We start from the raw sequence: 25,420 nt of genomic DNA, 5'->3' as shown, positions 1-25,420 counted from the left end.
TTCATCATTAGTTGCAGCTTATATTAAAAAATTCTACAAAACTTCATTCATGTGAAGATTGAGAATAGTTTTAATAAGGTATTTTACAGGTTCTAATCCATTATATTTACCTACACAAGGCAAAGAAAAATATTTGTAAACTGACTGCATAACCTGAGCACATAATTACGTACGAAAGCCTTGGTGTTCATCCCTACAGACCTGCCAATCCCATCACACCCTCCAGGCCATGTTCAGATCCATGTGATATTCGTTCTCAGACCTTGTACCTTCTTTCACAATGCCCACCAATGCTGTTAGCAACTTGTTTATAAGATGTCTGCCTAACATTCCCCTCCCTTTCAAGATGGCGAGCTTGGCAGGATGAGCTCTGTGCCAGTTACATCCATTGCTCTCCTACCAGCACCTAGGACAGTGCCTGCAGCAAGGAATGGAACACAACGCAGGACCAAGATAGCTGACAAAATGAGAGACGTTTCTGCAGATGACTGACAGATGTACCAACAGAATGAAAAACAGTAAATCATCCAGTTCCAGAAATGGATCTATTCTTACAATCTGATTTAAGACTGAGGAAATCCAGTCTTGGAAAATGATACCTGACTTTGTAAAAAATAGTCCTTATCATGACCCTTCTCAATGGAAACTGAGGGAGGACTGAAGGAAGCTATATTTTCTTTACAAAGCAATACAACTTTGAAAAGATTAAAAACAGAGGTAAATTTGGCCCAGGTGCAGGTATTTCAGTGAGGCCAAATCTAGGTGTGCTTCTCTTGTGCTTCTTCCAGTGCCTGTGGCTACTTGGTATAGTCATGAGCCCTGGAGAAAGTGGACTCTACCTTTGCCTGTGTGTGGCTATACCTGAGATTCTCAGGGTGAGTGATGACAATTACAATTAACTTTTAAGAAAATTACAAACCAATGATCACAGAACCACAAATGCAGTTTATGTTTAAAAATAAGTCAAGAACACCTGGGTGGCTCAGTCAGTGAGGTGTCTGCCTTCGGCTCAGGTCATGGTCTTGGGGTCCTGGGATCAAATCCCACAGCAGGCTCTCTGCTCAGTGGGGAGTCTGCTTCTTCCTCTCACTGTTCTTCTGTGCTCTCCACCCCACCTCAAATAAATAAATAAAATCTTAAAAAAAAAGTAAATAAAAATGAATCTGAATACCAATGCTCATGTGCCAGATCATCTGAAAAATCTTAGAACCATTCCCAAATACCTGTCTTGAAAACGTCATCTGATCACTGAGATCTTTTGCTTTCCAGTGTCCTGCAAATGGGAGAACATGGACAGAGAATTCAGAGTCTCAGAGCTAGTGCTTCTTCCCAGATGACGCAAAAACTGACAAATATAAAATGCAACAATAGCTGAAGATTTCAACACCCTACTCTCAATAAGTGATAGAACTGAGCAGAGTATCAACAATGTTACAAAAGATTTGAAAAACACCATTAACTAACTGGATCTAATAGAAATCTATAGAGTGAGTACTCCACCCAACAGAACGAATAGCCTTCTCAAGTGCACATGAGAGATTCTACAGAATAGACCACAACTAGACCATAAAACAAGCCCAGATAGATTTAAAAGGCTTGAAATTACAGAAAGTATGTTTTCTGACAACCATGGAAGGAAATTAGAAATAAATAAGAGAAGGAGATTTGGGAAAGTCACAAATATGTGGAAATTAAATACTATGCTCCTAAATAACCAATGAAATGGCTGTATTAATGTCAGAGAAAAACAGATTTTAAGAGAAAACTGTTACCAGAGATAAACAGTCTTTCTGTAATGATAAATTGGTAAATCCATCAGGAAGATAGAACACTTATAAACAGGTATGTACTTAAAATCAGAGCCTCAATACACATGAAGCAAAAATTGATAAAATGGAGAAAGGCAATTCAATAACAATTGTGGCAACTTTAATAATTGGGGACCTCACTTTCAAAAATGGATAGAACAAATAGGCAGAAACTCAACAATGATGTAAAGGACTTGAGCAAGTCTGTAAATCAATTACAATATATGTATATACATACCACTCCATTCAACAACAAAATACATATTTGCCTTCCCTGCTATAGAACATTATCCATGACATCATATGGCAGGCCATAAAATAAGACTCAATAAATTTAGAATGAGTTAATTCAAATAAAATGCACTCTTTAATCACAATGGAAGTAAGTTAAAAATCAAAAGTAGAAAGAATTTGGGGAAATTTACAAATACACAGAAATTATACAATGTACTGCTAAATAACCAATCAAGTCAAAGAAGAAATAAGTGATAACATACTTTGAGATGAGCAAAAAACACAACATATCAAGACATGTGAGATACAACTAAAACACTGCCTAAAAGAACTTACACCTATAAACACCCACATAAAGAAGATCTTAAACCAGTATCATAGCTTTCCACTATATGAAACTAGAAAAAGAGAAAACTAAACTGAAAGAAAACAGAAGAAGGAACATAATAAATATTAAAGCAAAAATTAATGAAATACAGAATAGGAAAACATTCTGAAAAATCAATGAAACAAAGTTGATTCTTTAAAAAAGATCAACAAAATTGACAGACCTTCAGCTAAATAAAATGAGAGAAGATTCAAATTATTAAAATAAAAAATGAAAGAGCATTACTACCAGTCTTAGAGAAATAAGAAGGATAAAAAAAGAACATTATGAATAATTATATTTCAAAAAATAGATAGCTTAGATGAAATGGACAAATTCCTAGAAAGACCAAGCCACTGAATTTAAATCAACAAGACAGAAAATCTGACTACATTTACAATAAGTAAAAGGACTGAATTAGTCACTTAAAATTTCACACAAATAAAAGCCCAGGCCCAGTTATATTTACTGTTGCATCCTATCAAACATTTATAAAAGAATTAATAGCAAACTTTCCCTTCCAAATTGTTCTTCAAAAAATAAAAAACAGTAACAACTCCCAACTCAGTCTATGAGGCCAATATTATCCTGAAAGTCAAACCAGACAAAGACTCACAATAGAAGAAAACTATAGACTGACATCACTTAGGAATATAAACACAAAAATTCCCAAGACAATACTAGCTAATCACATCCAGAAAATGTAAAAGTGAGATTTATGCAAGGAATGTGGGCTGGTTTACTATATGAAAATCAACTAATTTAATGGCTGATCCCTTGGCACAGAGAGAGCCTACAGCAATTGAAAAAATAAAAACAAACCCCAGCAAATCCTGAGGAAGAGAGAAAATCTGATTTCTGGAATTATCACATTATTAGAATCAAATGTCCAGTTTTGAATCTATCCCTAAAAAAAGGCCCAAGGCAGATCTACTGGACAAAGACCTTAAAACAAGTATCTAAAGAACTAAAGAAAGATGTGGAGAAAGTCAATAAAGCAACGTATTAACAAAATGGAAATGTTAATAAAGGAGAAAACCTAAAAAGGAACAAAAATAAATTCTGGAGCTGAGAAGTACATTAATTGAAAGAGTCATTAGGATTCAAAGGCAGGATTCAACAGGCAGAAGAAAGAATTGGAAAACTTGAAGGCAGGTCAATGGAAATTATTGAGTTTGAGGAACAGAAAGAGAAAAGACTGAAGTAAAATGAACAAAGCATAAGGGCACCACCAAGTAAACAAACCTAGGCATTGTGAGAGTCCCAGAAGGAGAAAGAAAAAAAGAAGCAGAGAGAATATCTGAAGAAATAGTGACTCTAAAGTTCCCAAATTTGATGAAAGACATGAATATAAACATTCAAGGAGTCAATGAACTCCAAACAGGATGAAATACCCACACTGAGATACATTATAATCAAACTGTTGGAGTCCAAAGATAAAAAGAATCACGGAAGCAGCAAGTCATCACATGCAGGAGATCCCCAATAAAGCAGATTTCTCTCAGAGAGTCTAGAAGCCAGAAGGCAGTGGGCTGATATAGTCAATGTGCTAAAAAGAAAAATGTCAACCAAGAACATTGTATGTGGCAAAGTTGCCCTTCAAAAGGGAAGGATAAATTAAGATATCTCCAGATAAACAAAACCTGAGTTCATTACCACTAGCTCTGCCCTGCAAGAAATATTTGTTCAAGGGTATCCTGCAGGGTGAATGAAAGGGTGCTAGACAGTAATTTGAAGCCATATGAAGAAATATCTTAGTAAAGGTAAACACATGGGCACATGGGTTTATAACTCCGCTTTTTATTTTCTGTGTGACTTAAGAGACTAATACCTTTCTTTTTTGGGGGGGAATAAAGGTTTGTTTTATTGAATGACTGATCTATGTAAATGCCGAGGCCACTATGTATAGACAAAAGAGGGGGAACTTTGGTTCTTGGCCTCTTCCTCCTTGGACAGAGTCATAATTTCCTCCTTCTTGGCCTGGAGCCGCTCTTCAAGGCACTTAGGTACTTTCTTAGTCTTAGACTTGCAGGCCTCAGCTCAGTCCCAGAAGCTTCTTGTCAGCCTTGTATGACTTCAGCCTATGGATGTGTTCAATGAGAATGTGTTTGTTTTTCAACACGTTACCTCCACTTTCAAGTACAGGCTGTGACACATGTGGCAGTCAGTCTTCCTAGGTTCACAGTATCTTCTAAGCAGCCAGCACATAATTCTCATCCTCCTCATCTAGGTAACCTTCCTGGTCATCTGAGTGCTGGCAGTAGCCTTTCACTCCCCCTGTGCCCATATGCCTGCTTTCCGTGGGGCCAAAGTGTTTTTCTGCCATGGACTCCAGGAATGGATAGTCACAGGCTCCCAGATGATCAGCCCATCTTTGATCAGCTTCCAGATCTGCTGATGGGAGTTGGCCCTAGTAATTACGTTGGCCTCATTGAGATCCAACCAGACCTTCTTTCTGCTACAATGGAGGACACCGGAGGTAAGCCTCTTCCAAAGCCAAGCATGGCAGCGGCCATAGTAGTGGAAAGACCGAACTCCAGTCTCATACATTTTTAATTTTATTTTTTGAGAAGAATTAATCTACTTCTTTGCTTTTTTAAAAATTCTTTTTAAGTAAGCTTCCACACCCAGCATGGGGCTTGAACTCATGACCCTAAGATCAAAAGTTGCATGCTCTACTGACTTAGTGAGGTACTATTTTTTTTTTAAGATTTTATGTTTTTATTTTGAAAGAGAGTGGGTGTGCACAAGCAGGGGGAAAGGGGAAGAGAAAGGGAGAAGTAAGCTCTTCATGGAGCAGGGAGCCCAATTCAGGGCTCAATCCAGGACCTGGGATCATGACCTGAGCTGAGGGCAGACTCTTAACCGACTGAGCCATCCAGGTGCCCCACCCTAAAATGTTTCTTAAAAAGGAATTGGTAGTCGAAGAGCTTGCAATGTTGTAGCTTTGGTTTGTAATTCCTCATTTTGTTTTCTACATTACATAACAGAATGATGTATTTTTTTAATTATTAGTTTATGTTTTTGGACACACAATGCATAAAGATATTATTCTGTGACATGAACAACTGAAACAGATGAAGACAAACTTGTAAGAGGACTGGGGTTTTGTGTGTTACTAAAGCTAAGATGGTATAAATCCAAATTAAAGTGTTATAACTTTAGGATGTCAAATGTTATTCCCATGGGAACCACAAAGGATGGGGCTACAGAATATGTACAAAGGGAAAGAAGAAAGGAACTGAAACATTTCACTACCAAAAAAAAATCAACTAAACACAAAAGAAGACTGTAATGCATGAAATTAGTGATAAAAAAAAATCTGTAAGATATAGAAAAAAACAGCAAAATAACAGAAGAAAGTTTTTCCTTGTCATCCTTAAAAGGAAGGCAATTCTTAAATAAGCTACAATGTGGAGGAACCTTGACATTTTGCTAAGTGAAATAAGCCGATCATGAAAAGACAAATGCTCTATGATTCCAGTACTCAGAAGAGTCAAAATCATAGAGACAGAAAGTAGAATGGTGGTTTCTAGAGGCTGGGGAGAGCCGTAATGGGGAGCAACTGTTTAATGGGGAGTGACTGTTTAACGGGAACAGACTTCTTGTTTTGCACGGTGAAAAGCATTCTGGAGACAGACAGTGGGGATGGTTGCACGACAATATGAATATAGTTAATAATGAACAGCACACTTAAAAATGGTTAAGGTGATAAATTTTCTGTTGTGTGTATTTTATAACCAAAAAAATGAAAAAGAGGGCACACAAAAACTTGTTCACCAATGTTCATAGCAGCATTATTTCTAATAACCAAAAAGTATAAACATCCCAAATGTTCATCAGTTGATGAGCAAATAAAAAAACATGGCGGCACCTGGGCTCAGTTGGTTAAAGCCTCTGCCTTCGGCTCAGGGCATGATCTCAGGGTCCTGGAATTGAGCCCCACATTGGGCTCCTTGCACAGCAGGGAGCCTGCTGCTCTCCTGCCTGCCATTCCCCATGCTTGTGCTTGCTCTCTCTCTCTCTCACACTCACTTTAATAAATAAAATCTTTTTTAAAAATGTGGTATATACATATGATAGAATATTATTCAGCCATAAAAAGGAATGAAGTACTGATTCATGCTACAATTTGGATCAACTGTGAACACTACGTCGCAAAAGACCACAACCTCAATGAAATACCCAGAACGGGCAAATCCCTAGAGATGGAAAGTAGATTAGTGTTTGCCTAGGGCTGGGGGGTGGGGTGCTTGGGGAAGAGAGTTGGAGTGGGAAGAGACTGCTAGTGGGCACAAGGTTTCTTTTGGGTGAGATGAGTACGTTCTAAAGTTAGATTATGTTCATAGTTGCACACTCTATATAAATACTCCAACACCTGTTGACAGTGCACTTTAAACAGGTGAAGTTTATGGTACATAAATTATGTGTCAACAAAGCTCTTGGATAAAAAAAAGTGTTACCAGAAATAAAAAAAAAAAAAGGGTGAGATAGCTTTTTGGAACAGAAGATGTGATACAATTTGTCTCCAGCAACCCCACACTAAAACAAATGCTAAAGGAAGAAGGATATGATCTCAGATGGAAGCTGAAGATGTGGACAGGAACAGAGAGCAATATATAGGTGGGTAAATCTGAGTATGGACAAGAGGGATAAGGAGTCTGGATTTCAGCCAGAGGCCCTGTGCACAGATGGCACAAATGTGTGCCCTGGCCCTCCTCTCCTTTCACACAACGTTCCATTTCTTTCCAGCCCAGGACCTTTGCAGATGCTGTTCCTCTGCTCAAACATGCTCTTCCCTACCCTCACACCATACTTTTTTTCCTTATTAACACCAACTTAGCCTCAATTTCGTTTCCTCACCAAGACCGATGTGTCCCTTCAGGATGACCCAGGACTTCCCACAGCACACCTCCTGGTGACAGCCTTTGCCAATTTTAATCATTATCTGTGTTTGCATGATTCTTTGATCCAGTTCTGTTTTATAGATTTAAGCCTGCTTACATTCCCTATACATTTAATCAATTTTTCCTTTTCTTGGGAAAAAAGATAAAAATAAACTGTGACTTAACTATTGTTCTCTAGTGAGTCACACCAGGATCCGCCTGTACCTTTTTTAGAAAAGTAAATTTCACATTACTGAGGCAAATGGAATGTGTAATGCTTGCAAAGCTCCTGTGAGAAATCTCTCTTCAAAAATTGTGGCAGCTCCGTGATTCATGATAGATATTATTATCCTCCAGAGCAGCCTTGACCACTGTATCCACCCCAAAGTGACAGGGCTGTCAAGGCTGGCTTCACCACAGCCATCTCTGACACCTAGATGCATGTGCACAAAACCTTCTCTGTCCACCTGTCTGAAAGGAACCAGGGGTGGGGAGTGGTGGATAGATCCATTTTGACATTTGGGAGAAAAGAAAGCCAAGAAGTCTTACGAGCAAAGGGTTGAAACCAAAGAACTCAGACACTGAGTCACAGTGCTTTGAGTGGAGCAAGAGGGGAGAGTAAAGGAACATACTGGGTGGTCAGTTTTGAAGTGTCCAGTATCCTGTAATTGTTTATCTTATGAAACACTAAAATTAGGCTTGGCCTAGGGAAGCGAGTCATCCTATATCAAAACTTGAAGATTAACTCAGCATTGGGAATGTATAACAGGTGCTCAGTAAATACTGCTGAATGGAAGAAGGGGGGGGGGGGAAGGAACCAGATGCACGTATAACACTTGCTAGATAAAAGAATCACCTCCTGATAAAAATGAGACAGCCTCAATTACCCAGTCATTTCCCAAGGCTACTTCTCACTCCACTTAGCTCAACTATGTCACACTTCTTCGGTCTGAGTTCTGCCTGTCCATTGTCTTCCTTTAGACATTACTGAGGGACAATCATGCAGAGCTGAAGTTTGATAGCCTTCAGGAGTGAAGGAATATGGATGCAGAGGACCGCCCTGCTTCAGGTGCCTTGGCCCCATCCTCAGGCTTCCCTTTGGCTATAGGCTGGGCAGAAACAGCAAAGAATTCCGGAAAGAATGAGGCACTGGCCACATTTCACTGGCCTGTTTCTTTGCAAAGAAACGAGGTTGTTTTTTTTTTTTAAAGATTTTATTTATTTATTTGACAGAGAGAGATCACAAGTAGACGGAAAGGCAGGCAGAGAGAGAGAGAGAGAGAGAGGGAAGCAGGCTTCCTGCTGAGCAGAGAGCCTGACGTGGGACTCGATCCCAGGACCCTGAGATCATGACCTGAGCCGAAGGCAGCAGCCCAACCCACTGAGCCACCCAGGCGCCCAAGAAACGAGTTTCTTGATGAAGTCCCCGAAGTTCATTTTTGCTTTTGTTCCCTTTGCCTTTGGAGACGTTTTGCTTTGAAAGAAGTTGCTGTGGCCAATGTCGAAAAGGTTACTGCTTATGTTCTCCTCTAGGATTTTGATGGACTCCTGTCTCACATTGAGGTCTTTCATCCATTTAGAGTTTATCTTTGTGTATGGTGCAAGAGAATGATCGAGTTTCATTCTTCTATATATATACCTCATCAAGATAAAAAGCTTCTGCACAGCAAAGGAAACAGTAAACAAAACAAAAAGACAACCCACTGAATGGGAATAAGATATTTGCAAATGGCACTACAGATAAAGGGCTGGTATCCAAGATCTATAAAGAATGTCTCAAACTCAACACCTTCAAACAAATAAGTCAAAAAATGGGCAGAAGACATGAACAGATGCTTCTCCAAAGAAGAAATACAAATGGCTAACAGACACATGAAAAATGTTCAACATCATCAGCCATCAGGGAAATTCAAATTAAAACCACAGTGAGATATCACCTTACACCAGTTAGAATGGCAAAAATCAACAAGACAAGAAACAACAAATGTTGGGGAGGTTGTGGCAAAAGGTGAACCCTCTTACACTGTTGGTGGGAATGCAAGCTGGTGCAGCCACTTAGGAAAACAGTGGGGAGCTTCCTCAAAAAGTTAAAAACAGAGCTACCCTATGACCCAGCAATTGCACTACTTGGTATTTACCCCAAAGATACAGATATAGTAAAAAAAAAGGAGCACATGCACCTCAATGTGTATCACAGCAATGCCCACAATAGCCAAATTGTGGAAAGAGCTGAGATGCTCTCCAACAGAGGATCGGATAAAGAAGATGTGGTGCATATATACAAAGGAATATTATTCAGCCATCAGAAAGGATGAATACTCAACATTTGCATTAGACATGGATGGGACCAGAGGAGATTATGCTGAGTGAAAGAAGTCAAACAGAGAAGACAATTATATGGTTTCGCTTATTTGCGGAACATAAGGAATAGCATGGACATTAGGAGAAGGAAGGGAAAAATGAAGGGGGGGAATCGGAGGGGGCGACGAACCATGAGAGACTATAAACTCTGGGAAACAAACTGAGGGTTTTAGAGGGGAGTGGGGTGAGGGGATGGGCTAGCCTCGTGATGGATATCAAGGAGGGCATGAATTGCATGGAGCACTGGGTGTTATACACATACAATGAATCATGGAACACTCCATCAAAAACTACTGAGGTACTGTATATAATAGAATAAAAAATTATTAAAAAATTGTTGAATCACTGTTTTACCCCTGAAACGAATATAATGCTGTATGTTAATTATACTGGAATTAAAAATTTTTAAAAAGAAAAAGAAAAGAAAGAAGTTTCATTCAAACAAACTCGGTCATCCACAAGATAAACAGCATAGTTTATGAGCATATAAACAAGTATCTTATATTGGATAACCTATGCCATTTTTTGAAATTTACATAACAGTTGATTTCATGGTATTAGGAATCCTCGTAAATGGGCAAACTGATAAGCTACTTAGCTGGGAATGCATACGATGCAGTGTGTACATGGAGACAGGCACACATGAACTTGTGTTCACATATGAAGCCTAAGCCTCCGTGAATATTCCTCAATAAAACTTACATCTCATACTGTGGAACATGGCAGCTCTCACAGGAGGAACCTGCTTTTACACATCCAGGAGTGAAAGTTTGCATATGAAATTTGAAGAATGCTAGTTTAGACATTCTCGGGTTATTAAAGTGAAAAAAATTCTGTTAGAGACTTCTACAAAACTATTATTTCAAAAAGAGGTGAGCATAAGACCTTCCAACTTTGCAACCTTAATGTAGATACTGTATTTGCACAGTTCTTGGTAAAACAGCATATGAATTCACTCTAATGCTGGGGATGTCTTGCCAAGATGCTGTGTGACTTAGAAGCTTTCTGTCTTGAAGGGAGAGCTGTACCTTGTGCAGACAGCCGCACACACATCTGACCAAGGGACACTAGAACCCAAGGCCCAGGGAAGCTTTCCCAGAGCTGGATCACATTTAACTTCATCAGTTTACTGAGATAATAAACTCCCCATTTTCCAGAAAGATTTTATTTATTTGACAGAGAGAGAGGGAGGGAGGGAGTGCATGCATGTGTATGAGCAGGGGGAGGGGCAGAAGAGAGGGAGAAGCAGACTCCCCACTGAGCAGGGAGCCCAAGATGGAGCCCAGCCCCAGGACCCTGAGATACGACCCAAGCTGACGTTGGATACTTAACCAACTGAGCCGCCCAGTTCCCCCATAAACTTGCTTTTTAAATGACGTATACCAAAAATATTGACACAAAGAAAGTTCTTACAGCTTCATTTATCTAGGATGTTACATATGTGATTGGCATTTCAGCAGCACGGCAGATGCAGAGCTGAGATTTTTTTTTTGTTTTTGGTAGGAAGTCATGCTCTAAGGGCTATTAATAAGGAGACATAACACCACCTCTCATTCTGGCCCACTCAAAATAGGCAGACTCAGACACTGAGGCTGAATAATTATCAGTAAAAAGATTTTTCTGAAATAAGAACAATGATGAGGAGGACTCCCACACATAGGGCTTTACACAGCACAAAGGCCTGGCTTCACAGGGAATCCTAAATTGCTGGGTGGCTGCCCCTTTGTAACAGAAGAAGAGTGAGGCTCGGCAGGGTAGACCATCTGCCCCCAAGTCCCTGAACGTCCCCCACATTGCCAAGGGGTGTGCTGCCAAAGGCACACCATCTACATCCCAAGACCATCCAACCAGCCCAGGTGACGCGCAGATGTGACAGTCACCTGACTGACAGAGGCCGCCACACTGAGAAATCTCTATCCGGGGAACGAGACCTATGACTTGTTTCTCCTGAGCAAGTGAAGCTCAGTCAGGCCACGGCTCTCTACCACTGTGACAGAACCCACTGCACTGGGAACCACACAGCTTCAGAGGATGTGGTCATGGGCAGCAGGGCAGCTCCCACAGCCCCGTCTGTCGGCTGGGGACAAGCCCCCGGAGCTGGGTCTGAAGGGCAGGAATAATTCTGTCTTTTACTCTGGCCTCTGCTACATTCTCACTCCCTCCCCCCAACACAGTGTACAGACTGTGCCATGGGGATCCAAGTGTCAGGCATGGCGCATGAAGAGTAAAATGCTCCCAGTCCTCTTTCCCTCTCCCTTCCTTTCATTCCCCACCACTTCTGCTCTCTGCTTCTCCTCTCTCCATATGCATGTGCCACAAAGAAAAATAGTTCATACACGTCAAGGAGATAAATTAATGTCTGTAATGAAGGAGGGCATAAACGTACTAGAAAACATGACAAGAGATGCGGAAGGTCTACTCTTTTGCCCTAGGGGATGGCAGTTGTGGCCTCCCACCCCCTGCCTCCCATCTCTCTGTGCTCAGAAGCCCACCTGGGCTCAGGCCTGAGGCACTGCTCACAGGAAGCCACCCTCTGGGTGCTGAGTTAACCCCCCTGCACTTTCGTCCTGCTGGAAACCAGCAGCAGGGCAGGAGGGAGGGGCCTTACCAGTCCCATCCCCCATATCCCACGGTGGCCGGGGCCCTTGGGACACCATTGGGTGCTGATCCAGAGCCTTCTTCCTTGTGTCCCCAAGCAGCTTCACTGGGTCTGGCAACACTGTCACCTCCCCAGCCATGAGAAGTGGGGCCTCTGCCAAGCACAGCCACTTGGGTGAAACACACAGCAGTAAAAGCTAAGAACACATTCACTTGCTTCTTTCATTCCAAGTTGGGAAGGTCGGTGGGGGTGGCCCGGCACCGCAGGAAGCTGGTCCAGAGCCGGCACCTGCCTCCTCTGAGTCACTGCCAAATGGCTTTGGATGAAAAATAACCAACTTTGTTTCACTGGGCTTTGTTTCACTGGGCTCGCCACAGGGGAGGGCAGAGGGCACCGACAGGGTAAGGCTGCCTTTTCCATCTGGGTAGGCGCTGACCCCGGGAAGAAGTAAGATCCAATGCTGAAAAAATTCCCAAGCGGATTCTGAGCCTAACACAGTCAAGTTGTATGCCTCCCTCCCGTTCCGGCCCCAGGAACACACAGCACAGCCTGCCCTCCTTTAAGTGTGCTGACACCTGCGGAGCGAGGGGCCACTGCTGGGGACACCTTTGTCTCTGCCACTGAACACACACTCCTTAGCTTTGCTTTCTTGTTCTTTATTTTTAAAGACCCATCATGTTATCCTGGGTCCATGACAGGCTTTCTGGTCTGTTTTCCTGGGATCCTCCAAATGCTTGTGCTAGTGGGGCACTGGCTCAATCTACTCCCTGGCAGGGGCACAGATCATACCACTGGAGAAAGCACCAGTTGCTGCCTGCTTGGCGAGGCTCCCAAGCCTCTCCCCAGCACAACGCCACCCTCCCTGGAGATGTCCTCTCTGATACCTGCAGCTGGGCCACTTAGGAGTGATAGACTCCCAAAACCTGGCTTAGCAATGACACCTGTCTCCTGTTTGTCCAATGTCTCAAGGCTGCTTAACCAGGACAGTCAGCAGTTTCCAGGCAACGTCTGGAGGGTTGGCAGAAGGCTTTAGATGACAAGCGTGATTCTGTATTATCACTGAAACCAAGGAGCAGGCAGGCAGCAGGGGGTGGGGCTGACTTTGGAAGATGGTTCTAAGAAAGTCCTAGCTTGCTTTTCTGTTATCCAAAATGCATCTATATAAAGTTCTTGTCAGACGGTTCACAATTTAAACAACAAAGCATGAGCCGTGTATGTGATGGTGACAAAAGAAAGCAGTGAATTGAGAGAACTTGGGAAATAATCACCAAGAGCTTTGAAGGTTTTTATATATACTTGCCTTTATGTGCTTTAGACCTGAAGGCCTCCTGCCTCGATGCTGGCAGGAGTCAGCTGCTAAAGGTTCAGCCTCCTCCCAGAAGAGGGACAACAGGCTGGCAGGGTCCCTCATTTCCTGTAGGTGTTTCAGGGGCCTATGAGGTAGAATGAACTACTGAAGGGCCAGAGATGGCCTCAGGGCTCATTTCTCTGGGGTCCCAGGTAGCAGCCCTCCCCCAGAGGCATGAGCTGGTCAAACCCAGCAAGACCCAGGCAGCAACCCACTCCTGCTCTAGGCCAGCCTTGCTAGCCACACTAAGCTCTGAACCCACCCCACTGCCACCTGCTATGGCCTGCCCCATCTTGGGGTCACAGTGCTGGATGTCCCTGGGCCCGAGAGTTATGTGGGGAAAGATGGGCTCCAGGCGGCTTGCACAGGCATTCCTCTGTACCATGTCCCAGTGGGTGCTCTGCGGCACAGTTTGGATCTTAAACCTCTGTTCAATTTCAAGAAAAATGTTCAGGAATTTCCTTTCTTTGCTGCTTTCTTTGCCCATCTTTGCAGTGCCAAAGCCATACATCCCTTGGGACATGGGAGAACCAAACCAAAAGGCCAGTAATGCCCCTGGTGCACTACTATTCTAATGGAGTCTATAAACCTCCAACAGGAAATCTTTCTGCAAGGACATCAAAGGACAAGGACATCATTGTGTCAGGACCCTGGGCTCATTTTATTCGGAGGAAAGAGACTAAAGCAGGTCCCAGGTCTCAGATGGCTTACACCTTCTCTCACAGAATGCTCACGAACCTCTCCGAATTAAACAGCAACATCTCATCTCCTTTTTGTAGGTGAGAAAAGAGGATCAGAGAAGTTAAGCAACCTGCCCAAGATCACCCAGCCAAGAAGTAGAAAATCTGATCCTCAGATCAAAGCCTGTACCTCACCCAGGTGTGGTACCAGCCACCCACCCGCTAGCCTCCTAGAACGGATTCTGCTTGAGCCCACCTGGGCTGGGGCTGACAGGCTTGTATTTCTACCAGGTCCCCGGGGGATGCCGGGGATGCTGTCCATGGGCCCTCCCTAGATGAGCACTGTTCTCTAAAAGAGTGTGTGCAGCAAAACCCACTATTTTTTGAAAGTCTCTGGATGTATATGAGGAACACAGGCAGGACCACAAAGAGATGTGACCTGCAGTTATTTCTGGGTCACATAATTGTAGGTATTTTAAGATCTCCTTTTGTGCTTTTCAAGGTTTTGCAATTTTTCTGATTGAAACTGTATTTTATTCATAATTAGGAGATGCTCCAATAGTTTCTTTTGAAGATAAGGCAGGGGCTGTCAGGTGACCAGGACTTGGGGTCTACCCTCCCTGAGTCTGGGTCTCCTGACCTGGCAGCCTGAGGAGGGGCTAGAGCTGCGGCAGCTCCGGAGTGCAAGTTCCTGCCCAGGGCAGGGCACACCGAGGGCTCTCATCCACTGGAACCAAGAGCTCATTTGGGAGATGCCATGCCTATCATTTCCAAGGTACTTTCCCACTTGTTCCCCGTGTCTCCACATCATATCTTTGTCCGAGCTGGAGGAGAAAGTACCTCTAAAGGCAGGCAATCCTCTCAGCCACGCCTGCCAGGCACGTCCAGGCAGGCTGGCCCACAGTGAGCATCTGTCACAGGACGCAGCTTTTCTTCTGGTCCCACCGTGTCTCCCGTCCCACTGGTGGGCCCTTCCCACCGTGTTCTGCGCCCCCCTGCCCCGAAACAGGGATGCAGGGCCTGCCAAGAAGCTGACTGGGAGAGACTCCATGGGACATATGGCACTTAGCCTCTGTGCCTCTAGAACAGCCCCCACACACTCTTGGGACCTTAAAGATATCACAGTGTGGTAACCAGCTCTCCCAAGTGCAAGCCTACTGGGGCAAATGTGTCATTTCCTTGGCTGCCTCATTCCTGTTAGGTTTATTTTTTAATATTTTTATATAAATGCAGATACTTGTACCTCTTTACTTCCATCAGCATGAGCAAAGCCCATTCTCTGTGTTGTTTCCCAAAACCCTTGATGCCCCACGCTGAATCATTACCTGGTAGCTGGAGCTGCCAAGGATTTGCCCTCGTGGGCATGTGTGACACCTTTGGTCACTGCACAAATGTGGCCTGCTGGCCCATTCAGTTGCCTCTGGGTCATTTCTCAGATTTTTCCATTAGCCAGCTTGATCCCAGGTTAAGCCACGAGCCCCCAAATTAGCTTCACATTATTGAGAGCAAAAGCCAGAATGCTCCAGTGATCAGTCCAAACTGGAGAACATTCAGGTTTGGAGTTAGATGCAAAGCTTTGAGGAAAGTGTAAAATCCCTGAAAACAAATTCTAGATCTGGACTTGTTTGCCTTTGTTTTTTTGAACTGTGTAAGGATACAGGTAATCTTATTTTAATGCGTTAATAGGTCTCACATTGCCTTGTTGATTTAGCTATTAAAACAGTATCCACTTAGTTTATAAGTTGACTTAGAAGAAAACAGCTGATTTAGACAACCAGTACAAATGCACTGCAGAGCGTAAATCTGTTAAATTACTTTTCAGAGTTTTCCCATTCTCATACAGGCTGCTGACATTCCTTACTGAACACGGCATTGGCCCTGAGGCTGAGCTTAGTAAGGGCCAAGCTACAGGGGATACGACTTTGTGTCCCCAGCACCGAGGGCTGTGTCAGAGCCCAATATGTGGTTATTGACTTACATGAATATCTTGGAAGCCTCATTTTTAAAGTGACCACAAACCACAGTTTCTGCTTTTTGTACTACTTTGTTTTTATCATCACAAGGAAAGGTAAGGTGGAATGGCAACACAGGCCACGCCCATGGCCGTTCTCCCATGGCTTGCCCCTGGCACACATCAGTAACCAAGCCCAGCATCATTATCAGAATGACTCCGTACACAGGACTCCGGGAAGCTACTGCCTGTTCCTTGGGGCAGCAACTCTGTTGGCAGAAATGGCAACCTATCTATAGAACGCTTCTAGCCTTGGCTCCACCGCTAAAGAGCTACTAACCAGCTGAATGACTTGGAATGAATCATTTCCCTCTCTGGGCCTCAGTCTCCATTACTATAGGAGTGGCTTGGACTCGTATCTGATCTCGGAAGAGACCATTAAGTTACTTCGGAAAGATAAAGGTCTGTGAAATTAGCACACATTCCTCTTTCTGCGAAGATGTGTGAGTCAGTCAACATATAAAACATGTTGGAGCTGAGGAGAACGTATAGTGAAAATACATCTTGTTTTCTTTTAAAGATTTTATTTATTTGTCAGAGAGAGAGAGAGAGAATGAGCAAGGGGAAGGGAAGAGGCAGAGGGAGAAGGAGGCTCCCTGCTAAGCCAGGAGCTCCATGCCCGGCTCAATCCTAGAACCTTGAGATCCATGACCCGAGCAGAAAGCAGATGCTTAACTGACCGAGCCATCCAGGCACCCCCAAAATACATTTTCCACATCAGGTTCTCAAAGTACTGCTTGTTTGTGATCCACAAATGGAAGTACGATGGTAATCCCACCATCCCGTCCGGCCCATCCCCCCTTCCTGCCCCTCTTCTCCCCCACAAAACCACAGGCAGCCATGCCCGAGACGCAGCACACCTCCCTGGAATTCCTGCTCTTCACCTCCCACACTCATCAGCAACTCTCACCACCAACCCAGGCCCTGGGAAAACTCTGTGCTTGTCTGGCACCCTGCGTCCTTCCTGGGAACCTCTGGCCAGTCACCACGTTCATTCTTACACATCTCTGCTCCTGGACCTTGTGTTCCTTAAGAGCAGAGATGAGGTCTTTTCATCTCTGTAGCCTTCACCTACATACAGTAGGCGCTTCATAAATGTGTTCTCAGTGACTGAGCCTCACCACTGATGCAGCAAAAATCCAAGGGCAGCTTGCGTTAGGTAACAAATCCATAATCACTTTTAAGGAGGTCTTTCACTTTGTTAACTTTCTTTGGAATATCTAAGAAAAAAAATCTCAAATAGTTGATTTTATTTCAGCCATTTGGTAAGATTCCCTGACAAAGTGCTCCTGTGTGATTCAAATGTGGGGGCTGGCCAGGTTTGACATAAATATCTTCCTATGCTATAATCTAGAGACACCACGCTTGGAGTAAGGACATGGAGCAATGTGAACTTATATTTGGCTGGTTACGTGAAGATATTTAATGTTCCAAATTATTCCAGCCTCTCTGGATTTTAAAGACCTTTAAAAAGCAGCAAAATCCCCATTTCCTGAAATATTTCCATAGGATTTGGGTGTAGTACACAGAGCTGCCACAACACTTAGCAATTAACGACTTTTGCAGTCTCATGGGTCATAGCTGGCTTCTTCGATTAGACTGTGAATTCATTGAGGACAATACCAATAAATCTGGTTATTTCTTTTTATCCCAAGGTGCCAAGTGTGCAGCAGGTGCTTAATAAACGCACAGTGATGAACACAGTGCAACACATAAATCATGTTCTCCTCCCACTGGCCAGGGTCATTTGCAGACACAGGACTAAGCACGGTACTCGAGTCTTGCAGGGAGAACGGCATGCATTCTCTACTTGGCTGATGCACAGGAAAGTGACCATAGAGAGGCAGGTGCGTCGATCTGGCAAGACCTCGTGAACATGTGAGAACACTGAGGATTTCTCAGATTCTGCCTGAGAGTGATGGCAGCTCACCACATGCCAAGAATTGCTGTAAATATTTCATATATGTTTACTCTTTAAATGTTGGCTGAACTGAGTACTATGAGTGTCTTGTCCATGCCAGGCAACTCTGAGTTGTTAATCAGGGAAAGAGTCACCAGGCGGCAGTGGGCAAAGCAGGAAGCAGCAGCCCAGGCACAGGGAGTGCTGAGACCATGGGGCTGCTGTTTCTGAGCATGTTTGCCCGGTGCCTGCTCCTAAGGCAGAACAGGATTTCCAGGTCTCCGGCAGCAGATCAGGTAGCCGCACAGCTCGGAGGCTCGCTTCCCTCTCCACCTAATTTCTCTCCAGTGGCAAGGGCGTCGCGGCAAGAAGCGACCCAGAATACCTGATAGTCGCACTGGGCTCCGAGGGAGGACAGAGGTGCTGGGGAGCCCACTTCCCGGAGCTCTCTCTGGGAGCTGCATCAGCTAACCTTGTGGCCAAATCTGACACCCCCACTGCCATCCAAGGGAGGGACCCTCCTGCCCCTACTGACCACCCCCAGGGACCAGCCGCCTCAGCATTGCCTGGGAGCTGGGGGGTGGTGCAGACTGTCAGGCCCCGCCCAGGCCTACGGACGCAGAATCCCCACTGGAACAAGATCCCCCAGGTCATTCCTCTGCGTGTCCAAGTTTGAGAACCACAGGTTTAGGGTAGTTGTTCCCAACCCTTGTTGCACATCAGAATCACCTGGGGAGGTTTTGAAACTCCTGATACTCAGGTGATGCCCCAGCCCAACTGCTGGCCATGGGACCCAGGTGTCAGTATTTGCTTAGTGGTTTCAGTGGCGGCCAGGGTCGAGAACCACTATCCCACAGGTGTGTCAAGACCTGTGAGTGTGGCCCTCGCATCATTAGGTGAGCCTTCTGGTGAGACACACAGGACGCGTGTAAGGATACAGTGCTCACCCATAAGGATAAGAAGCAGATGCAAGACTGGTGCCCGCACCATTCAGGCAATGCTAGTGTCCATGACCTCGTGGTGGGAGCTGGGCACACAGCATCACTGGCTGGGGGAGGAGGGCTCTTCACACTGATCCAGCCCCCTTCTGAGATGCTGCTTACAATACAGGCTTAGGGTAGCCCAGAGAGATCTACCTGCCTACTCGAGGCTAGGCTGCACTCAGAAGGGCTAGAAAACTGGACTTCCTGGGGAAGGGACAGAATGCTTCCCAGCCCCCAGGGGAGCGCCAGGGAATAGTAGGGCTGAAGCAGCTAAAGCACAAACTGGGGGTGGAGTGGGGAGCACATGGGTCTGCATCCAGTGCTACAGCCTCCACCAACAAAAGGTTTTCCTTTAAGTCACTGAAGTTCAAACAAAGCAAAACTGAGGACCGCAGCCTCTTAGGAACAGAAACCCATGCAGCAGGGGAAGGTTAAAACTGTCCAGGCTGCATGCTACTTCAACTGGCTGGAAGGGGCAGCAACTCCATTCCTGGGCACTGCTGAACAGGGAGGGTGCAGGAGGGGTGGAAACCATGTGAGCTCATGGACTCAGTAAGAACCTGCCAAGGTCTGACTCTCAGGCCACCGTGTGGCCCAAGACAGGAGCTACAGCGATCGGCCAGGTCAATGTAGTTCCAGCCCCTAGGCAAGAGTGGCTGCTGCAGGGACAGACACACGACTTATTTCAGGCCAAAGAGAGAGTCAGAGCTCTTCTGGAACTGTTGAAAATAATTCTTTCCTGTTGAGTCTGGGAAGATGTGAGTCTAGAGAGGAAAGCGGTACCAAGACACGACGAGAGAACCGCAAATGCACCCGGGCACTTTCTTTAGAGTCGTGGATCCAGCCATTCCTAAAGCCAGCTATCCATGATGTTCTAGCCACAAAGTTTGTCTCCCTGGTTTTTTAAATGCCAGACAAGGCTTTTCAAGCCTTATGTACAAAAGAAAGTGTCCCAACTAATTCTCTGAGCAAACGGGCTGGATAAAAGAGGTCAAACTATCTGGACCCTCTGAAGTCACAGATAAGCTTTGTTTGGCTCCACTTTTTAAGATCTGCAGGACAAGGGCATTTGGTGTACTTTCAGGACAGCTGCACGCAGGACAGGCTGGAATACATGATAAAGCAGGTATCGGTGAGTGAAGGCAGGGTTCACTGTAGATTTGCATGGGGGCAAAGGCATAACCCCTGTGTCAGAGTTACTGATGTACAGCTCAGAGGTGGGTAGAATAAGCAAACTCTATGCCCTGTGGCATTCCCTGCATGTGCCCATGGGGTCATGGGGGCCTTGCCTCTTCCCTCTGGTGGGAAACAGCCTGGCAAAGGATGAAGGGCAAGGGCCTTAGAGTGACATAAACCCAGGTGGATGCAGGCAGCAAGATTCTTGGGTGGAAACAGCCATGAGGAGTGCTCAGGAGAGCAAGGCTTACTTTGTCCAGGGGCCTTCTAAGCCCCAGGAGAAGCACGGGGCAGAAGAACTCCCACACCTCAGGGGTGACCTGGGGTAAGGCAGGTGTCCAAACTCCAAGGGACGACGGTAAGGGAAGCCTCAATGCCAGCCCAGAGCAACTGGCCCAGAAGAGGGAGGACAGGGATCTTGATGGGTCAGGGCGCCAAGCACCAGAAGCATTTCTCCCATCTGGATACCAAGCACCAAGGCCACCTCCCAGAACACGGGTGCTACTCCCTGGGTGCCGAGGGCTGGGAGAAACACCACACTGGCTGAGGTCAAGACTGGAGCCCACGCACCCCTCGGAGCTCAAAGCAGAAAAGAAGCGGAGCTGCAGGAAAACCACGCTGTTTCTCAGGCACCTACACTGGCGGCCAGAGACCTGCCCCTAGGGGGCCCTGCCTGGGGCAGAAGTGGCTCCCCGGGGCCTCACACCACCTTGAGGAGATTGCGTTTGGCCGATGCTAACACAAAGTGCAACTTGCACAAAGAGCCAGAGGCAATAAAATTCTAACTCAAATAGGGGGGAGCACGTGTGACAAGCACAGGTGATGTATGGAAGTAGCGAATCACTCTATTGTATGCCTGAAACGAATACCACACTGCATGCTAACTGGAATTTAAATAAAAACTTTAAAAAACCACAAAGAAAGACAGGGGAAAGCTGGGCCTGAGTAGAACAGAAAGAGCACCAAGCTGCTGTCTGCACTGGAGTCCTGGCTGTCACTTTCCAGTCTGGCCTCAGTTTCCCACTTCTCACCAGCAGTCACATGGGCATGTGCAGGACGGAAGGAGGTGATGTAATGCATAAGAGAAGGATGGAGCTAATGGGAGGGATCATTGCTCACTGTTATTTTTGACATCTCTCGGGATGCAGCACATGGGTGCCCACCCACACCACCTCCACAAGAGGCCTGCTCTGGCTGTCCCATCCCTAACTCGCGGGGATGTGGAAATAGTGCCGCCCACAGGAGATGCTCCGTGGAGCGGCCTGCACAGGATGGGTGGGCGGGAGAGAGGGGTGGCAGACCCACAGGGGCAGGGTCCACATGGAGACAGAGGCTGGCAGAGGGCGCAAGGGGCCCTGTGGGTTAGAAGCTGGTGCCGGTCAGCAAACACCTGCTCCCTGCTGCCTGCTGGGGACTGAGCCATGCTGAAGAGGGTGAGCAGGGATCAGCAGCAAATTCCCTGCATGGGCCAGATGACTCAGGGACCTGCAGAGCTCACAGAGCTAGGAGTGGGGCTCAGGGCAGACGGACAGGACATGGCAGGGGCCCCGTGGAGCCACGGACCCATCACAGGCTCATGTGCTGGCCTTCTGCAAACAAGCGTGCACGGGCTGGAAGCCGGTGAAAAGGGATGTTAAGATGCGGCAGAGGGGTTGATCAGAAGGCCACTCTCTCCCACAATGACTACCGGCCAGCTCACCTGGCCATACCACCAGGACATCCATGACTCATCCGTGCCAGCCAGCCCCACTTCGGTGGGGAGAGAAAAGTAGGGATAATGCTCTGGCCACCCCCTCACCACCACCTGTAGTCTCCTGAAAAATGGGAGGATGAACCTGAGAGGGGTGGCCTGACCTCGAACCCCAGAAACAAGAGACCACGGGGTTGGCTTCACCTCACAAGGAGGGAAGTGAGAGGGCACCTGGAACAAAAATGCACAAGAGTGTGGGGAGGGGGTCTATGTCCTTGTCCATTGGGCATCTGTACTACAGAACCACCAGAAGGAAGCTGGAACCCAAGAAAAGGGGCTGCACTTCACGGAGATGATTCCATCAAGATGGTGACTGAAATCCATGACTGGACAGTGCATTCAGTGACTGAATTCTCCGGCAGCCTCAAGAAAGGGCTCAGGGAACATGGCGTCTTGCTTCCAGACTTGGAGATCATCCCCCTGGCACAGGAGGGCTGATTTAAAGGCCTCTCCTTCCACTTCATGCGAAGGAGCTGCTAACCCGTGATGTTGGTGGGAAGAACAACTGCATTTTTTTATTATGGTAAAACACACAACAGCTGCATTTTTAATTTCTCAGCAAGAATCAAAAGCCAAAAGCCACAGTGATGCTACTGGAAGAATATTACAGTTCAGAATAAAATAATTATTACAATATGATTGACAGAGTGTGATAAGAGGTTAAAAAAAAGTTAACTCAGTAAAAGCTGCATTAGGAAGAACTGAGAATGCAGATGAAGATATGGCCATCAGAAGCTCAGAATTTAGGAGGCAGGAAACACTGGAGTCTTCACTTGACAACTAACCATTTTTCAAGCAATGGAACTGAAGCTGAAAGGTTCTATAGTGTAACTTGCCCAGGATACAGTGAATTAATGACAAAACTGAGTTCTCTTAGCTAATCAAATATGATGATGCCAAGTATTCAGTGTAATTTAAAATACTTTTATTTTTTTAAAGATTTTATTTATTTGAGAGAGCACAAGCAGGGGGAGGGGCAGAGGGAGAAGCAGGATTCCTGCTGAGCAGGAACCTCCCTCCTCGCCACCTCCCTGCAAGGCTTGCTTGACCCCAAGACCCTGGGATCATGACCTGAGCTGAAGCCAGACGCTTAACGATTGAGCCACCCAGGAGCCCCTCAAAATACTTTTAATAATAAAACCGTAAGCAGGTGATATCAATAAAAATGGTAGACTAAGGACCTCCAAAAAATCTCTCCTCCAAAAAAGCAATGAGAAAACTGGGGAAAATGTTAGAATCAACTTTGTTACAACACTGGAAATTAACCAAAGGCTTGCAGTACTCCATGGAGCATTAATCAAGAGACATGGCTGAATCTTGGTATGAAGTGAGCTTTGTAGCATTTTAACTTGCCTTATTCCAACCCCCTGCTCTCCAGCTTTATGGTAGCCTTGAAAGCCAACAGCTTTACAATTACTCTGCAAATCAGCAGTCTAGCAGCCACTAGAGGGGGAAGAACCAAGCTGGAACTTCTTCAAATCTCCATTCCCAGAGAACTATCATTCTACCTCTCTGGTGGTTCCCTGGCAAACCCTAATCTGACCTAAGTCAGAGTTCACTCAGTGTGAAAAGCCTCTCCCCACCACCACCCACTGAGGTATTTGTTGAAAACAATTAAAGGCAAATGTTTACATTAAATGGAAATGGGTTAAATACTTCAAACAGAATACAGAGACAGGATGAATTTTTAAATGATCCAAAAATATGCTGTCTATAAGAGACACATTTTAAATTCAAAGAAACAAATAAGCTGAAAGTGAAAGGATGGAAAAACAATACACCATGCAAAGAATAAATAAAACAGAACTGGGGTAGCTATACTAGTATCGGACAAAACAGACTCCAAGACAAAATTACTAGAGACAATGTGGAAAATTATACAATAATAGGGTCAATTCATCAAAATTTAACAATTATATACATATAAGTACCTAATAATAGAGCTCCAAAATACACAAAGCAAAACTGACAGAACTGAAGGAAGAAATAGACAATTGGGTAGTAATAGCTGGAATCTTCAATGTCCCATTTTAGTAATTATAGAACAACTAGACATAGTATCAACAAGGAAACAGAAAACTTGAATACATGATGAAGGAACTAGATCTAACAGATCAGAACACTCACTCAGTAACAACAGCATGCACATTCTTCTCAAGGGCACACGGAACATTCTCCAAGACAGGACATTTTTTAGGCCATAAAACAAGTTTCAATATATTTTAAAAGATTAAAATTATACAAAGTATGTTCCCCAACACATATTAATTAAAAATTAATAACTGAAGGAAATCTGGAAAATTCATAATGTCTAGAATAAGTTAAATAACATACTCTTAAACAACAATAGGTCAAAGAAAAAAATCATGAGACTTTAGAAAATACTTTGAGATAAACTAAAACAAAAACTTACTGAATACAGCTAAAGCAGTACCTAAAAGGAAATTTACAGCTGTAAATGCCTATATTTAAAAAGAAGAAAGATCTCAATCAATAGCCTAATAACCCACCTTAAGAAATTTAAAAAGGGGCAAACTCAACTGAAAGCAAGAGGAAAAATAAAAACAATAAAGATGAGAGAAGAAATTAATGAAATTGAGAAGACAAAAACAATACAGAAAATCAACAAAAGCAAAAGTTGGTTCTTTGAAAACATCAACAAAATGGACAAACCTTTAGCTAGACCGAGCAAGAAAAAAGGAAAAAGGCTCAACTTACTAAAATCAAGAATGAAGAAGGGGCCATCAGTACTGACCTTACAGAAATAAAAATGTCTATAAGGAAATACTATGAACAACTGTATGCCCACAAACTAGATAAACCAGATGAAAGGGACACAATCTGAGAAAGACACAAACTACCAAAACTAACTCAAGAAGAAATTCAGACTTGACCTATTACAACTAAGGAGACAATTGGGAATTTTGAAACCTTCCACAAAGAAAATCCCAGGCTCAGGCTTTCCTGGTGAATTCCACTGACTGTTAATGGATATGTACTTTCTTCTGGGAGATGATGAAAATGTTCTGGACTCTGGTGGGATCTGTGAATTATATCTCAATTATTTAGAAAGGGTTGGAAAACAAAAGCAATCTAGTACAGTTGTAACAATGTAATTCCTGGACCTTTTTTTTTTCTTATTTGATAAAGTTGAACATTATTTGGATCGTTGTATGTGAATCACACACCCCTATCTTTTTTTTTTTAATCTTAAAAGTAGGTGACTTTCTGTTTCATCTCTTCCAAACCTTTCCTACACTGTGAAAGTTTTTGATAATATTGAAAGACATGAGTCAGGTGAGGAGGAAATATATACA

The 25,420-nt window shown here is 44.4% G+C and overlaps 1 protein-coding gene and 1 pseudogene across 6 annotated transcripts in view; both read right to left on the bottom strand.

Annotated features, from left to right (window-relative positions):
* Nucleotides 1–25,420, bottom strand: part of CRACDL (CRACD like) — a 132,348-nt gene that overhangs the window by 60,752 nt on the left and 46,176 nt on the right. The window lies entirely within an intron of this gene.
* LOC116879464 lies at nucleotides 4,309–4,959 on the bottom strand (annotated as a pseudogene).

This window comes from Lontra canadensis, unplaced genomic scaffold (genome assembly GCF_010015895.1).
Source record: "Lontra canadensis isolate GAN:19392208 unplaced genomic scaffold, GSC_riverotter_1.0 scaffold61, whole genome shotgun sequence".
NCBI classification, from domain to species: domain Eukaryota; kingdom Metazoa; phylum Chordata; class Mammalia; order Carnivora; family Mustelidae; genus Lontra; species Lontra canadensis.
This window is presented reverse-complemented; position numbering and strand designations above follow the sequence as displayed.